The sequence below is a fragment of the Rhincodon typus genome, chromosome 22, assembly GCF_021869965.1.
Source record: "Rhincodon typus isolate 14 chromosome 22, sRhiTyp1.1, whole genome shotgun sequence".
Classification (NCBI taxonomy): domain Eukaryota; kingdom Metazoa; phylum Chordata; class Chondrichthyes; order Orectolobiformes; family Rhincodontidae; genus Rhincodon; species Rhincodon typus.
In genome coordinates, this window is record NC_063353.1 from 716,432 (window position 1) to 730,545 (window position 14,114).

Sequence of the window (14,114 nt, forward strand, 5' to 3'; positions counted from 1 at the left end):
ATGTCAACTTCCTGCTCCCCTGATGCTGCCTGGCCTGCTGTGTTCCTCCAGCTCCACACTGCGTTATCTCTGATTCCAGCATCAGCAGTTCTTACTCTCTGTGAAAGAAAAGGGAGATCTAAATTGTTAAACTCAGTGTTGAGCTCGGAAGTTGTTGGGTCAAAAGACGAGATGCTTTTCTAAACTTTAAACTTACTGTTATAATTCAGGTGTAAAGATAACTCCTCTGATTTGGCTTCTGTAAGTTATTTGACTGCCTTTACTTTTGGAATTTGACTCTTACTGCTCACTGTTGTGTAAAGGTGGGTGTCAACATTGGATGATGCAAAAATCTGAATAACTTTCAGCCATAATTCATCAGTGGACGGAAGGCCTCAGAGAGAATGTAGTAGGCCTAAGTCCTATTTCAGACACTTGAGCACAAAACCTTGTGCAGAAATCCTTCTACAGCTTATATTTTGAGGTTCTCTGCCCTCCTGCAGATTTTCCATGCCTCACTGATGTTCTATAGGACACTTATTTCCAAGGGCTGCTTCACAAAGAACTAACCTTCAATCAGAGGAGCTCTAAATGCCAGCAGCGCATCATAAAATTAATGTTAGGCAAATCCCAGAAAATACTGTGGATCTGTTTGCTACATCATGCTTTCGTTCTGAATACGTTCTGAACTGAAAACTTCAGACATTACAACTGGTGTTTTCTACTCCTTTTATGTGGCTTCTCCAAAGCCATTGTCTCATTATTGTGATAGTTGCAATGTCTGTATCACTACCCATTTAAAATATAAATTTCAATGTTTGGAAAAGAAATTGTAAGCTCAGTAATTTGTTATTTTCTGTTCATGTTGTTTGCTATTGTGATGGAAAGGTCAGAGGAGTCAACATCAGAAGATGAGAAAAGGAGGTATGTGTTACACTTTTTTCTCTTTCAACCTCATACAGCATAAGGTTATCTAACAGGAATAATTGCTGCATGATTAATATTGCAAACTTTGGTGTAATTTTCAAGGTAATGGTTATGGGATTTAATAGGGCAGTGATTCTTTGTATGTTCAATTCTCACATACCAATATAAACTTACCATGGACCTCTTGCAAAGTATTTGCAACCATTCATCAATTTATATTATTGCATTGCTATCTTCAAGACCATCTCTCTCTACTCCCTCCCTTTCTCAACCCACAGCCTATTTAACTGAATGTAAATCCCTGTTCTGATCTGCACAAGCAGTCACTCTCTGCTCCGAGGCAGCATGCTCAATCAACTGTTGTCAGCACACTTTAAATCAGGATATGGGCAGTAACATTAATGTGAAGAGACAAAGTGTTCTCTATGGATTGTGGCTGCGTGTTCTCGCTTTATCTCTCATCCTACTCACTAGAATAATCTTCTTGAGGGACACTGAACCTAAAGTGAGTACAACTCCTCCTGGAAAATAGTGAATCTTCAATGTAAACATAATTTACAATGTAAAACAAAGTTGCTGGAAAAGCTTAGCAGATCTGGTAGATCTGTGAAGGAAAAAACAGTTAAGGTTTCAGGTCCGGTGTAATGTCAGAACTGAGGAAAGATCTCCAGACCCGAAACGTTAACTCTGTTTTTTCCTTCACAGATGCTGCCAGACCTGCTGAGCTTTTCCAGCAACTTTGTTCTTGTTCCTGATTTACAGCATCTGCAGTTCTTTCGGTTTTTATAAATTACAATGTGTTATTTTTAATATACTATTGCTTAGCTTGACAAAATACTAACCAATGAAATGTTACTGATATCTGTTGTATTGTGGAAAGTAAAAATAAAAGTTTATGGCATGGGGTAGTGCATTGGTATGGGTAGATGTTGGCTGGTCAACAGGAAGCAGAGTAGGCATAAATAGTTATTTTGCATGTTTGCAAGATGCCATAGGGATCGTGTGCCACAGGGATCAACGCTGGGACCTCAGTTGCTTACAATTGATATAAATTACTCAGATGAAGGCAGAGAAGATATGGTGACCTAAATTTGCTGACGACACAGAATAGGAAGGATAGTAAGTTTTGAAGGGAACAAAAGGAGGCTACAGAAAGATAGATAGGTTCAATGAGTGGATAAAAATATGACAAATGTGACCTTGCCTATTTTGGCAAGAAGAATAAAAATGAAGCAGATTATCTAAATGGTAAGAGGTTGCAGAGCTCCGAGAAATGCAGAGAGATCTGGGAGTCTAAGTGCACGAATCATAAAAGGTCAATATGCAGGTACAGCAAGTAGTTCAGAAAATTAATAAAATGTTGTAATTTACTACGAGGGGAATTTGACACAAAAGTACAGAGGTTATGCTTTACATATAGGGACAATGTTGAGACCACATCTGGAGTACTGCATGCATTGTTGATCTCATCACTTAAGGAAAGAGGACTTTGGAAGCAGTCCAGACAAGTGTTACCAGACTAATACCGAATGTAATAAAACAAAAGACTGCCGATGCTGGAAATCTGAAACAAAAACTTAGGTCTGGCAGCATCTGTGGAGAGAGAAGCAGAGCTAACGCTTCAAGTCCAGTGATCCTTCTTCAGAACACCCAGAATGAGTGACTTGGAGACAGTAAGGACTGCAGATACTAGAAGCCAGAGTGTGAAGCTGGAAAAGCCCACTAGGTCAGACAGTGTCTGAGGAGCAGGAAAGTCAACATTTCGGGCTGAAACCCTTCATCAGGACTGCTGTGCTTCTCCAACTTCACACCTATTGACCCGGAATGAGTGGGTTGTCGAAGAGGGTAGGCTTGTATCCTCTGGAGTTTCTAAGAGCGAGAGATGACCTGATTGAAACATACAGATCCTGATGGATCTTGACAGGGTAGATATGGAGTGGATGTTTCCTCTTGAAGGACAATTATAACAAGAGGCTGCTGTTAATAATCAGGGGTTGTCCATTTTTCAAAACGGATAAGGGGTGAAATTTATTCTTCCAGAGAGTCATAGGTCTTTGAAATGCTCTTCCTGAAAAGGTGGATGATACCAAGTCCTTGAATATTTTTGAAGGCAGATGTGGATAGATTCTTGTTAAGCATTGGCTGAAAGGTGGGTCTAAAATTTTCTTCCTAAACTTCTCTCTACACCTCTTTCTTCTCATGGGTCATTCCTTAAACCTCAGTTCGTGCCCCAGTATCTTTATGGCCTGTATCAAGGATTGTTTATTAAAGCTCTCTTGAAGTACCTTGAAATGTTTTACTGTGTTAAAGGTGCTATATAAATGAAAGCTAGTATTGTTAACTTGATCAATTGCTGATTTATCAGAAATAGTTAAACTGTTGTATTAAATGGTTGCCTTTGTAGTGTGACTTGTAATGTTGAGCTTTCTTTCTCTGCATAGAGGCCTCAGAGTTAATTATAATTGTCAGTCACCTGTGGAAGAGCTGTCTCTCTGAAAATCCTTTCCACCTCTGAGAAACATTACACAGAGATAGGGAGTATTGTTAATGGAAGAGGGTGTGGTAGCCTGGGGAGGGTAGGTGAAAGGAATATACAGTCCCATTAAAGTGTGCAGCTTGAATGTTTGTTGCATTTGTTACCAAAATGGTAATTTTCTTGTCTGTGATTTTTCTCAATATGCTGTACCAGCTGGTAGGCTTGCTGCTGGGAGTATGTATTTGTGAGGTATACATTTGGGTTATATCTCCTAACGTGCATCTAAAACTAGGGACAGAAGTTGTACTGAAGTAGTGAGCGTAAACTTACTAGTGTTTTAGTAAGGTACTGTTGGTTCTGCTATAACACGATAGTTGCATTCCTGTGGTGCACGATAGAAATAACAGGGCTTATAGGAAAAGTAGGGTTAGGGGCAGACTACCAAAAAAATCACTCAAAAGCTTAATTCAAATGGTAGCACAATTTGAATAAATGTTTAATTCATATCTAATAATGATATAAAAGTAACATTTTACCTTGAAAAAATGGCAAGATGACTTGATGGGGAAGGAGGTTGTACTGTACCTCTCACAGAAAGCATTTCACAACAAACCCTTTGAAATGATCACATGATGCCAGGGCAGAGACTCTTTCAGCGCTAACATTGTCCGTATTCACGACAAAGCCGATGAAATGATCATGTGATGTTGACACATACTCCTTTGTGTGCTGATGGAATCGCATTATAGCCAACACAAGTTTGCGTTTTAGAAATAGTGTTCCCCTATTCGTCAGTTGCGTTGTAGCCAATTCCTGTTGACGGAACACGTGTTGTGGCAGAACTGACTGTATATATTCTGGAGCTTTGTACAAAGAATAATAATTGTTTTCTTTCAATAATTAAGGAATTATGGAGGTGTCTACGTTGGTTTGCCTGCAGATACTGCCACCAAGGTTCCCAGTCACACAGCTACAACTGGCAAAGGTACTGGAGGCCCTTTAATGTGTACTTCCAATTAGATAAAATATTTAGAAATATGATTAGCAGTGTTTGCTGACACCCACACCTGTGGGCCACCAGCATGCCGCTAATCACGTGCATGATTGCAGACACAAAATGTCACCATGTAGAATTAATGTAAGATCTACCTAGGAAGAGTACACAGCAAATGCACAGAGAAGCGCACACACTTTTGAAACAGGAGTCAAGAGCAGAGAATGAGGATGGGAATTCAGGGGAGAGAGAGTGGAGAGGCTGAGGGCACAGGACCCAAGACGCTCTCCCTCCCATCCCTTCCCCCTCCTGCTTCCTCATGCTCTGCACTCCCTCATCCCTCTGGTTCTCTTACCCCTCCCACTCTCTCACCACCCTCCAGCTTCCTCCCTCCCTCACCCCAACCACCCTCCCCAACAATCTCTCCCCACTACCCTCTCTCATATCCCACTCCCATTCTCTCGTACCCCCTCACCCACACTCTCCTCCCTCCAACTCTCCCCCTTCCACCTCTTACAATCCGTGCTCTCTCAACGTCTCCCCTCCCCCACGCTCTCGAACCCCTTGCACAGTCTCAACCCCTGCTTGCTGCGCTCTCCCCCTCCTACCGCGCTGTCATCCCAGTCGCGCCGCGCGCCCTCAGTCCCAGTCGCGCCGCGCGCCCTCAGTCTCAGTCGCCCTCCCACTGTGCTATCTCCTCTTCTATCCTGCATTCCCTCTCCTTCCCTCCTGCATTCTCTCCCCCTCCCTCCAGTTCCCACCATCCCTGCTGTCTCAACCGCCTCCTTCCCCACTTTTTCAACTACCTCCCCCCCACCCACCTGCTCTTCCCTTGCACAGCCTCTGCTTCCTGCGTCCCATGCACACTTACCCTCTCTCACTCCCTGCCCCCCCACTCTCCACCTCATGCCCCCTTTCCCCTCTCTCACTCTCTGCACCCTGTGCTCTACTCCTCGCACTCTCTCATTACCCACCTCCCTCCAAACCCCACTCTTCCCCACCTCTCCATTCTCCACACCATCCTGTGCCCTCTCCTCTGCCGCGCCCTCGCCTCTGCCACTCTCCCAGCCTCCACATCAAGACATGAATGGTGGTGGGCAATTACACAGCTGATTGGAGGAGTGGGCTTCACAAACATCCTCAGTGATGGAAGAGCCCAGCACATCAGTGAAAAAGGCAAGGCTGGAGCATTCACTGCAATTTTTAACCAGAGTATCATCTTGGCCTCCTCCAGTGGTACCCAGCATCACAGGTGCCAGTTTTCAGCCAATTCAATTCACTCCACGTGATAACAAGAAATGGTTGGAGGTACTGGATACTGCAAAGTCTATTGGCCCTGATGAGATTCTCGCAACAGTACTGAAGCCTTGTGCTCCAGAATTTGCCACTCTTCTAGCCAAGCTGTGCCAATAATGTGAAAAATTGCCCAGGTTTGTCCTGTACACAAAAAGCAGGACAAACCCAACTTGGCCAGTTACCATCCCCTCAGTCTACTGTTGACCATTGGTAAAGTGATGGAAGGTACCATCAACAGTGCTATCAAGCAGCACCTGCTCAGTGATAACCGGATCATTCACATCCAGTTTGGGTTCTGCCAGAGTCACTCAGCTCCTGACCTCATTACAACCATGTTACAAGCATGGACAAAAGAGCGGAATTCCAGAGGTGAGGTGAGAGTTACAACCCGTGACATAAACACCGCTTTCAACAGAGTGTGCCATCAAGGAACCCTAGCAAATCTGGAATCAATGGGTATCGGGGACAAATTCTCCACTGGTTGAAGTCATGCCTGGCGCATAGGAGGTTGGTTGGGATTGATTGAGGTCAGTCACCTCAGCTCCAGGACATTTCTGCAGCAGTTCCTCAGGGTAGTGTCCTAGGCCCAAACATCTTCAGCTGCTTCATCAATGACTTTCCCTCCATCATAAGGTCAGAAGTGAGGTGATTTGCTGATGATTGCACAATGTTCAGGCTATTTGTGACTTCTTAATACGGAGGCAGTCCATGTTCAAATGCGATAATATTCAAGCTTGGGCTGACAAATGGAAAGTAACGTTTGCACAACAAATGCCAGGCGATGACCAACTCCAATGAGACAACCTAACCACTGCCAATCGACGTTTAGTGGTGCTACACATCCACAAGCATCCAATCCCTCCTCCACTGACACTCAGTAGCAGCTGTGTATACTAGCTACAAGATGCGCTGCAGAAATTCGCCAAAGGTCATTAGCCAGCACCTTCCAAACCCATGACTAGTTCCATCTAAGGTCAGTAAACACCTGGAAACATAACTGCGTGCAAGTTCCCCTCCAAGTCATTCACCATCCTGACTTGGAAATGTATTGCTGTTTCTTCAGTATTGTTGGGTTAGAATCCTGGAATTCCCTCCATAAGAACATTGTGAGTCAACTTACAGCACATGGACTGCAGCGATTTAAGAAGGCAGCTCACCACCACCTTCTGAAGAACAACTAGGAATGGGCCATAAATGCTGGCCTGCCAGTGATGCCCACGTCCCACGACTGAATAATAAGAAACATTCCACCTTCCCCCTCACCCCCTCTGTGTCTCCTACTTTCTCCCTTTCCGGTGCTCTCCCTGCTTGTGTTGTTTCCACTCTGCAGCTCCCTTTGCTCTCCCACTCCCTGCCATCTGCGCTCTCCCATCTCCCACTCCCTCCCCTCTTCCTACGCCTACTCTCTCCCATTCCCCTACACTGCCCTCTAATGCTTCCTTCACTCTGCTTTCTCCCCCTCCCCTTAAACCCCACTCATGATCTCCACTCCCCTGTCACTCTCTCCCCTTACATCTTCTAACTATTTAACAATCAATATATACATTAACAAGTCATAAGAACAGAAAATGTTGGAAATACTCAGTATATTTGTAGAAAAAGCAAAGTTAACATTTCAGGTGTGATCAGCCACCAGAACAGGTCACACCTGCCGGTGTCCTTCATATTACACATAATGTAAATCACTTCAGTTTGCTGTAAAATTTATCAGTGTTGTCCAAACAGTCTAATGTGTGATTAGGTTATCACCAACACTCAGATGTATTGAGTGTGGGGATCAAAGTATGTTCTCACCAGTAACCTACACTTGTACTCTGTAACAGAGACCACATAGTAGCAAGCAGAATATGGTGTGGCATTTCTTCTCTCCCAATTAAAAAGTAATTACAAGAATTTTAGTATTGTTTCAGAAACAAATTATCAACGCAGTATGTGTTAAGCTAGTTCAGTGCATTAAGAACCAAATCAATACTCTTTCAACCTCTAAATATAAACCGAAAGAATGTAGATGCTGTAAATCAGAAACAAAAACAAAAATTGCTGGAATAGCTCAGCAGGTCTGGCAGCATCTGTAGAGAGTTAACGTTTCGGGTCGAGTTCTGAGGAGGCGTCACCGGACCCGAAATTTTAACTCTGATTTTTCTCCACAGATGTTGCCAGACCTGCTGAGCTTTTCTGTTTTTGTTTCTCATTCAACTTCTTAGCATCCTCAGACTCATTTTCACTTTGTGCTATGTCGTTAAATGGGTGAGTCAGGAGTCCACATCACATCTTTCCCCATTTCATTTTTATATATTTTCACGGGATGTGAACATTGCTGGATGGGCTAGTATGTATTGCTCATCCTAATTACCCTTGAGAAGATGGTGGTGAACTGCCTTCTTGAACCGCTGCAGCCAATTTCAAAGTGCAATTAATAGTCAGCTACATCGTTTATGGGTATGGAGCCACATGCAAACCAGACCAGGTAAGGGTAGCCTATTTGCTTCCCTAAACTGAATGTTTTTACAACACTCAATGATAGTTTCATGGTCATCATTTCTGAGAGTAGTTTTCAATTCCTGATTATGTTAATTAAATATAAATTCCATAATTGTCGTGGGGAGATTTGAAACTGCATCTCCAGAATATTAAAATGAGCAATGAATCAATAGCACAATGTTGCTCACTAAGGCTTGCTAGAAACTACATATATTGGCCTGGTACTCTGCAGGAAAGGAATCTGTCCAGGCATTAGTATTTTTAAAGAAAAGCTTGCAGGATACTGTTTCCTGGTGCATTCTCCTTGGCTACACTTTGATCAATAGGAGTTGGCATGCCAATCAATCACCACCTTGTTTCACGTGTGGTTTAAGTTATATCCTTTGGAATTTTATATCATTCTTGCATCTGCCCTGATCAATGCGAGATGAAGATTTTTGTCGCCTGTTTTGTCAGCAATACTCAAGATCTGTACAAGCAGGTAATTGGTTGTGTTTCAAGATTTTGTGGTCTTTCTTGAGCCAGATAATTTAAATAATTTAAAGGGCGGCACGGTGGCCTAGTGGTTAGCACTGCTGCCTCACAGTGCCAGGGACCCGGGTTCGATTCCAGCCTCAGGCGACTGTCTGTGTGGAGTTTGCACATTCTCCCCATGTCTGCGTGGGTACCCTCCCGGGTGCTCCGGTTTCCTCTCACAGTCCAAAGATGTGCAGGTTAGGTGGATTGACCATGCTAAATTGCCTGTAGTGTTCAGGGATGTGTAGGTGGGTTATAGGGGGGTGGGTCTGGGTGGGTGCTCCAAAGGTCAGTGTGGACTTGTTGGGCCGAAGGACCTGTTTCCACACTGTAGGGATTCTATGATTCTATTTTATGAAATCAATTTGAGTTTCTTTGGACAGTCATAGATTACACAATAACCAATTACTCATTGAACCTAATGTACAATAACCAAGTATGCTTCATCATTCTGTTTTTTTTTCTTTTCTTAAAAAGTCTAGGAGCTGACATGCAGACCAAGGGATCTTAATTAGAAGGTGTGTTTTTCTTAATCTGTGAATCTGAAAAATATGTATGGATTGTGGAAACACCAATGAGATGAAAAGTAAGATTGAAATTTGCATAATTTGTACAAACATTAATGTGACCAGGAAGAATATTCTGTGACTTTCTAGGATATACGTTTCATTTCTGAAATGCAGGGTGTGAACACATGATGTGAGAGAGAATCAGTGCTGCTGCATTCAAACCTGGACTCCATGTGGACTGTGTAGAATTGCCACTGGTAGTGTACATTTAACTTTGAATGCTAAGAAAATAACAAGAAATAGGAGCAGGAGTTGGTCATTTAACCCCTCTAACCCGTCCGTCCAACTTGCTCTACACTTTAGTAACATTATGGCTAATCTGATTTTGGCCTGAACTCCACTTCCCTGCCTACTCCCCACAACCTTGCAGGTTCTTCTTTGGAATAATCAAATTGGATTTGAATCGTTAAGTTTATTCCAGTCTCCATAGATGCTGCCAGACCTGTTAAGGTTCTCCAGCAATTTTTAATCATAGAGTCACAGAGGTGTACAGCCTGGAAACAGACCCTTTGGTCTAACTTGTCCATGCCACAAGACAGCCTAAATAAATCTAGTCCCATTTGCCAGCATTTGACCCATATCCCACTAAACCTTTTCTATTCATATACCCATCCAGACGCCGTTTAAATGTTGTAATTGCATCTGCCTCCACCACTTCCTCCGGCAGCTCATTCCATACATGCACCACCCTCTGTGTGAAAAAGTTGCCCCTTAAGGTCCCTTTTAAATCCTTCCCCTCTCACCTTAAACCTACATCCTCTAGTTTTGGACTTCCCCACCCCGGGGAAAAGACCTTGTCTATTTACCTTGTCCATGCCCCTCATGATTTTATAAACCTCTATAAGCTCACCCCTCAGTCTCTGATGCTCCTGGGAAAATAGGCCCTGTATATTCATCCTCTCCCCTATAGGTCATACCCTCCAACTCTGGCAACATCCTTGTAAATCTTTCCTGAAACCTTTCAAGTTTCACAACAGCCTTCCGATAGCAGGGAGACCAGAACTGCATGCAGTATTCAAAAAGTGGCCTAACCAATGTCCTGTACAGCTGCAACACGACCTCTCAACTCATGCTCAGCGCACTGACCAATAAAGGCAAGCATATCAATCCTTCTATCCACTGTCCCCTTGCACTTAACGCCAATGTTACATTTGCCTTCCTAATTACCTGCTGTACCTGTAAACTAACTTTTACATGGTATCAAACTGGCCACTTGCTTTTTAACTTCCATCGAATCTAATGATGACTGTGAATCCATTGTCGACTGTCGGAAAAACCCATCTGGTTCACAAATGTCCTTTAGGGAAGGAAACTGCCATCCTTACCTGGTCTGGCCTACATGTGACTCCAGACCCACAGTAATGTGGTTGACTCTTAACTGCCCATTGGGCAATTAGGGATGGGCAATAAATGCCACCTCGCCAGCAATGCCCTCATCCCATGAATGAAGAAAGAAAAAAAATGGAAGTCAATGGAGAGTAGATTGGAGGAGATATAGAATGGTGGCTGATTTAATTGTACTTGCTTTTTATTCGCCCAATGTTAAGATTACCTCTCACCCTCTTGTTTTTGTGGAAAACGTTAATGAATTGTAACACCAGCTATGTTTTATACCTGGAGAAGCATACCTCTGTGCTTCACAGAGCAAAGCCATTGATAATAATCCTTGGTTTTTAAAATTAGGTCTTAATGTAAGACGACCACCTTCTGTAAGAGTGTGTTGTGACTAAAATAAGAATTTGTGTAAATACAACTACTCTCATAACTCAAGTTCATGGTATCCCCAAACATTTGGTGGTCAACAAATGTACCCTAATCACAGTGATCAACAGTTTCTCCCAATTGTGGTTTTCCACATTGCACCCTAATTGCCGTACTTAATAGTTTCCTCCATACAGGATGCTCACCATTACTTCAAAAGTATGTATGCTGTTTGGCCACAATTTGTGAATTTTAAAATGGACAATGAAACTTTTTGGATCACTGTGATCACTGTTTCATTGCTGTAAGTCTACCTCATTGGTTCAATAAGAGATTTGCAACATTGCAATTGGCCTTGATTTTGTAAAATTAACATTGCTTCAACAGTTAGTGGCTGCTGAATCACAAGATTCTGGGTTCAAGTTTCACACTCCAGAACTTGAAGATAAGAATCAAAACTGATGCGACAGTGCAGTACCAAGGGAGCATCAGACGGTTAGAGGTTCTGTCCTTTGGATGAGATATTAATTAATGGTTCCATTCATTTTTCATGGATATAAAAGATCCCATGGAACTATCTTAGAGAAGTTATTCCCAGTGGCCTGGCCAATATTCATCTCTCAATCCAATACCATGAGAACCACACAATACCACACAAAATGTGTCAGAGCAGGTTTGGAGGGCTGAAGGGCCTGTTCCTGTACTGTATTGTTCTTTGTTTAACTAGATTGCCTAGATTATCACATTGAAGTGTGCAGGAGTTTCTGAATTGTTTCTTACAATTGTCCCCTTTGTGGAATTGCAGAACAACAAACCAGCTCAGCGAGCCAACCAACCTCAACACCCACAACCCGAGCTACAGATCTACTACAAAACCGTAGTGTCCCCTTTCCTTCCAAAAGTACTTAATTGGCTCTAGAGTGCTTTGAGACATGTTAGTTGTGAAAAATGTGACATAAGTGCAAGGCTATTTGACTGCCATAAAATTGAGTTCATATTCTTTAAATATTTTAGCATAGCATATTGTCACCCATGTTTGTAGTTCAGTCAGCATGAGATGTAACTCGTCTCAGACTTTAACTCACAATCCAGTAACATTGATGTATTTCTTTTACAGTGTATACAAGCTGAAGCCTCATCCAGGGCAGTGCCTGTCTTACTCTCTACAATTGTTTTGGCTGAATGGCATTCATTTTGAATGCATTTTTAAAAAAAATTAGATGAAATCAGGTAAACTTAGAGAATGGTACTGCCTTGATAGTTAATGGTTGCCAAATGTTTCCTGTTATATTAACAAATTGGGAGCTTTTGGATGCAAGCAAGTGAAGATACCTGGTGTGTGGAGGCATAAACTGTAAGAATTGTCGTATTGTGTATCCTTGAGATTTGACTACAATTCCAGCAACACTCCAATGATGCTATATTCTCACTGTGTATATCTCAACAATGCCTGTTATCATCGGGAAATCACCTCGTGATGTGATTGGAGGAAGAAAATAAGAAGCCTGTTGAGTGTCTAAATGTAAGGCTCATGGTTGGGGATGAATGGGGCATGATTTTAACCACATATTTTTAAATTGTTTTCCAGAAAATTAATTTTCTTTACTTGCCTCTTAGGAAGCAAAAACAAAATCATAAAGCGTCTGATTATTAGGTCCTCTGGAAACATGTAAGCTAACATGTTATGTTTGAAATGCAGTCACCATAGTTGGGTGAGCAAATACAGAAGTCATGTTTTGCTCAGCAAGATCCCATAGTTTTTAAAAATGAATAAGCAGAGAACATCCTGCATCTATTCCTGTGGGATCTTTTACATGCACTTCTACAAGCAGAATCAGGCCTCAGTTTAAAGTATTTCTGAAAAACAATGAAAAATGCAGCAAACGTGCAGTACTGCAGTCTATGGCATGAGTTGAAAGCCTAAATGTCTGCCTCAGAGGTGAGACTATTACCATCTGAGACAAACTGTTGTGTCAAAAACTTAATCTGAGCCTGATGTGAGGTGCAATAGTTTAGAACTTCTGATGTATTTATCGAATGTGTCTGTAACAGTCAATCTGATTCTGGTATTAAGATTTAAGATAAATATGCCAGAGTATTTTATTTAATAAGATCATTTTCTTAAATCCTGAAATTTTAGTGCAGCGTTTTGTTGCTGGAGTATATTTCTGTAACAGCATTCATAACTTTTCCTGATTCTACCTGGAATTTGGCTTAATTTCTCATTCCATACCACTGGCTGTAATTATAGCCAAACGTGATCTCTGGTGTTGTTTAGAACATTGTGCATTTCTTTGACTCTTGATTTAGGTTTTGGTGGAGAAGTTTTTTAATTTTTTTTATTTTGTGTTTTAGAAGGAGAATGGCTAGGTTTAACCTGGCAAATATTCCAGCCCATTTTTGAACCAAACGCCAACAGAGGCCCGTTTTTAAAATCATAATTATTCTTCATCTCTAACTGGTATACTTAGTAGTTCAGTTGTTAAAATTGAGGAATTATGTTCCGTTTATTGAAATAATGACAATGCAGTATTGTGTCTTCCATTTAAATTTGATCTCAATATAATTCTTATGTGAAGAATAATGTGTTTTTACAGTAAATTAATTGGTTGACAGATTTTACAACATCCAAGTAGAAGATGCTGAATCACATAACAGATCAGGTAATGTTCGTGAACGATGATATGGACAGTTAGGATTTCAAAGAACCACACAGCACAGGAACAGGCCCTTCTGCCCACCAAGCCTGCGCCGATTCCAATCCTTATTTAGACCTGCTGCTTATTGCCCATATCCAGTTTTTATCCCTCTGTTCGCCTTCTGTACATGAGTCTATCAAGATATGCTTTAAATGTTGCTAACACAAATACTCCTTCCACCACCTCCACTGGCAGTGTGTTCCAGGCATCTACCAGCCTCTGTGTGAAAACTTTTCTCCACATTTCTTGCCTAAACTTTTTCCCCGTCTCGCCTTGAACTTGTGCCCTCTTGTAATTGACCTATCCACCCTGGGGAAAAAGCGTCTAACTATCTACCCTATCTATACCTCTCATAATGTTCTAGACCTCTATCAGGTCACCCCTCAGCCTCCGTCTTTCCAATGAAAACCATCTGAGTTTATCCAACCTCTCCTCATACCTAAAACCCACCAGACCAGGCAACGTCCTGGAAAACC

General features: G+C 42.1%; 1 long non-coding RNA gene across 1 annotated transcript; it reads left to right on the top strand.

The window, feature by feature from the left end:
* The first annotated feature begins 788 nt into the window (after positions 1 to 788).
* On the top strand, positions 789 to 13,476 carry LOC109920071. Its single transcript, XR_002259260.2, has 4 exons — positions 789 to 903; positions 4,288 to 4,367; positions 9,147 to 9,187; positions 12,057 to 13,476. It is a non-coding gene; the product is annotated as an uncharacterized LOC109920071 (long non-coding RNA).
* Positions 13,477 to 14,114: the final 638 nt, after the last annotated feature.